Source organism: Salmo salar, chromosome 05 (genome assembly GCF_965601325.2).
Source record: "Salmo salar chromosome 05, fSalSal1, whole genome shotgun sequence".
Taxonomy (NCBI): domain Eukaryota; kingdom Metazoa; phylum Chordata; class Actinopteri; order Salmoniformes; family Salmonidae; genus Salmo; species Salmo salar.
This window is the reverse complement of record NC_138295.1, coordinates 93,935,701-93,940,000: the sequence shown is the minus strand read 5'-3', so window position 1 is coordinate 93,940,000 and position 4,300 is coordinate 93,935,701.

Below are 4,300 nucleotides of genomic sequence, written 5' to 3'. Positions count from 1 at the left end.
CGCTCTCAACCAACTCTATAAGGCCATAAGCAAAGAAGAAAATGCTCACCCAGAAGCTGCGCTCCTAGTGGCCGGGGACTTTAATGCAGGCAAACTTAAATCAGTTTTACCAAATTTTTACCAGCATTTCACATGTGCAACCGGGGGGAAAACACCTTTACTCCACACACAGTGATGCATACAAAGCTCTCCCTCACCCTCCATTAGGCAAATCAGACCATAACTCTATCCTCCTGATTCCTGCATACAAGCAAAAACTAAAACAGGAAGTACCAGTGACTCGCTCAATACGGAATTGGTCAGATGATGCGAATGCTACACTACAGGACTGTTATGCAAGCACAGACTGGAATATGTTCCAGGATTCGTCCAATGCCATTGAGGAATACACCACCTCAGTCATCGGCTTAATCAATAAGTGCATCGATGACGTCGTCCCCACAGTGACTGTACGTACATATCCCAACCAGAAGCCATGGATTACAGGCAGCATCTGCATTGAGCTAAAGGCTAGAGCTGCTGCTTTCAAGGAGCGGGAGACTAATCCGGACGCTTATAAGAAATCCTGCTATGCCCTCAGATGAAACATCAAACAATCCCGTCAATACAGGATTAAGATTGAATCTTACTACACCGGCTCTGACGCTCGTCAGATGTGGCTGGGCTTGAAAACTATAATGGACTACAAAGGGAAACCCAGATGCGAGCTGCCCAATGACGCTAGCCTACCATACGAGCTAAATGCCTTTTATGCTGGCTTCGAGGCAATCAACACTGAAGCATGCACAAGAGCACCAGCTGGTCTGGATGACTGTGTGATAATGTTCTCGGTAGCCGATGTGAACAAAACCTTTAAACAGGTCCACATTCACAAAGCCGCTGGGCCAGACGGATTACCAGGACGTGTACTCAAAGCATGCGCGGACCAACTGTCAAGTGTTTTCACTGACATTTTCAACCTCTCCCTGACCGAGTCTGTAATACCTACATGTTTCAAACAGACCACCATAGTCCCTGTGCCCAAGGAAGCGAAGGTAAGCTGCCTAAATAATTACCACCCTGTGGCACTCACATCAACAGCATCCTCCCCGACACCCTAAACCCACTCCAATTCGCATACCGCCCCAACAGATCCACAGATGACACAATCTCAATCGCACTCCACACTGCCCTTTCTCACCTGGACAAAAGGAACACCTATGTGAGAATGCTATTCATTGACTACAGCTCAGCGTTCAACACCATAGTGCCCTCAAAGCTCATCAATAAGCTAAGGACCCCGGGACTAAACACCTCCCTCTGCAACTGGTTCCTGGACTTCCTGACGGACCGCCCCCAGGTGGTAAGAGTAGGCAACAACATGTCTGCCACTCTGATCCTTAACACTGGGGCCCCTCAAGGGTGTGTACTTAGTACCCTACTGTATTCCCTGTTCACCCACGGCTGTGTGGCCAAATACAACTCCAACACCATCATTAAGTTTGCAGAGGACACAACAGTGGTAGGCCTGATCACCGACAACGATGAGACGGCCTATAGGGAGGAGGTCAGAGACCTGGCAGTGTGGTGCCAGAATAACAACCTCTCCCTCAACGTGAGCAAGACAAAGGAGTTGATCGTGGACTACAGGAAAAGGAGGGCCGAACAGGCCCCCATTAACATCGACAGGGCTGAAGTGGAGTGGGTTGTGAGTTTCAAGTTCCTTGGTGTCCACCAACAAACTAGCATGGTCCAAACACACCAAGATAGTCGTGAAGAGGGCACGACAAAACATTTTCCCCCTCAGAAGACTGAAAAAATTTGGCATGGGTCCCCAGATCCTCAAAAGGTTCTACAGCTGCACCATCGAGAGCATCCTGACCGGTTGCATCACCGCCTGATATGGCAACTGCTCGGCATCTGAGCGTAAGGCGCTACAGAGGGTAGTGCGAACGGTCAGAGAAAAGCTCATAAAATTGTCTAAGACTCCAGTCATCCAAGTTATAGACTGTTTTCTCTGCTACCGCACGGCAAGCGGTACCGGAGCGCCAAGTCTAGGACCAAAAGGCTCCTCAACAGCTTCTTCCCCCAAACAATAAGACTGCTGAACAATTCATAAAATCGCCACTGGACAATTTACATTGACCCTCCCTCCCTTTTGTACACTGCTGCTACTCGCTGGTTGTTTGTTAACCTATGCATGGTCACTTCGCCCCCACCTACAGTGGCTTGTGAAAGTATTCACCCCCCTTGGCATTTTCCCTATTTTGTTGCCTTACAACCTGGAATTAAAATACATTTTTGGGTGTTTGTATCATTTCATTTACACAACATGCCTACCACTTTGAAAATCCCAAATATTTTTAATTGTGAAACAAACAAGAAATAAGACCAAAAAACACTAAACTTGAGCGTGCATAACTATTCACCCCCCCCCAAAGTCAATACTTTGTAGACCCACCTTTTGCAGCAATTACAGCTGCAAGTCTCTTGGGGTATGTCTCTATAAGCTTGGCACATCTAGCCACTGGGATTTTTGCTCATTCTTCAAGGCAAAACCGCTCCAGCTCCTTCAAGTTGGATGGGTTCTGCTGGTGTACAGCAATCTTTAAGTCATACCAAAGATTCTCAATTGGATTGAGGTCTGGGCTTTGACTAGGCCATTCCAAGACATTTAAATGTTTCCCCTTAAACCATTCGAGTGTTGCTTTAGCAGTATGCTTAGGGTCATTGTCCTGCTGGAAGGTGAACCTCCATCCCAGTCTCAAATCTCTGGAAGACTGAAACGGGTTTCCCTCAAGAATTTCCCTGTATTTAGCGCCATCCATCATTCCTTCAATTCTGACCAGTTTCCCAGTCCCTGCTGATGAAAAACATCCCCACAGTGAAGCATGGTTGTGGCAGCATCATACTCCAGGACCAAAGACAGGTTAGGGGCTGTCTTACTGTCTGTCTCTCTATGGTCTGTTGACTACTCCAGGACCACAGACAGGTTAGGAGCTGTCATACTGTCTGTCTCTCTATGGTCTGTTGACTACTCCAGGACCACAGACAGGTTAGGAGCTGTCATACTGTCTGTCTCTCTATGGTCTGTTGACAACTCCAGCACCACAGACAGGTTAGAGGCTGTCTTACTGTCTGTCTCTCCACATGTCTTTTATCAGAGGCTGAAAAGGCTGAGCCAAGGAGGCCATGCTGCAGAGCTACTGTAGAGACAAAGATGACTAATGATTACCCTGGTCCAGACCTGGACATGCTTCAGTTCAGACATCTTCTCTGACTAATGATTACCCTGGTCCAGACCTGGACATGCTTCAGTTCAGACATCTTCTCTGACTGATGATTACCCTGGTCCAGACCTTGACATGCTTCAGTTCAGACATCTTCTCTGACTGATGATTACCCTGGTCCAGACCTGGACATGCTTCAGTTAAGATGGCTAAAGCATAAACATGTACTGTCTAAAACACACAGAGATCTATACCAGGCTATGAAGAGGAAGTCAGTAATCAGAGGAGTGGGCTAAAACACACAGAGATCTATACCAGGCTATGAAGAGGAAGTCAGTAATCAGAGGAGTGGACTAAAACACACAGAGATCTATACCAGGCTATGAAGAGGAAGTCAGTAATCAGAGGAGTGGAATAAAACACACAGAGATCTATACCAGGCTATGAAGAGGAAGTCTGTAATCAGAGGAGTGGACTAAAACACACAGAGATCTATACCAGGCTATGAAGAGGAAGTCTGTAATCAGAGGAGTGGACTAAAACACACAGAGATCTATACCAGGCTATGAAGAGGAAGTCAGTAATCAGAGGAGTGGACTAAAACACACAGAGATCTATACCAGGCTATGAAGAGGAAGTCTGTATTCAGAGGAGTGGACTAAAACACACAGAGATCTATACCAGGCTATGAAGAGGAAGTCTGTAATCAGAGGAGTGGACTAAAACACACAGAGATCTATACCAGGCTATGAAGAGGAAGTCAGTAATCAGAGGAGTGGAATAAAACACACAGAGATCTATACCAGGCTATGAAGAGGAAGTCTGTAATCAGAGGAGTGGACTAAAACACACAGAGATCTATACCAGGCTATGAAGAGGAAGTCTGTAATCAGAGGAGTGGACTAAAACACACAGAGATCTATACCAGGCTATGAAGAGGAAGTCAGTAATCAGAGGAGTGGACTAAAACACACAGAGATCTATACCAGGCTATGAAGAGGAAGTCTGTAATCAGAGGAGTGGACTAAAACACACAGAGATCTATACCAGGCTATGAAGAGGAAGTCAAAAGATACTCAACAACAACCTGA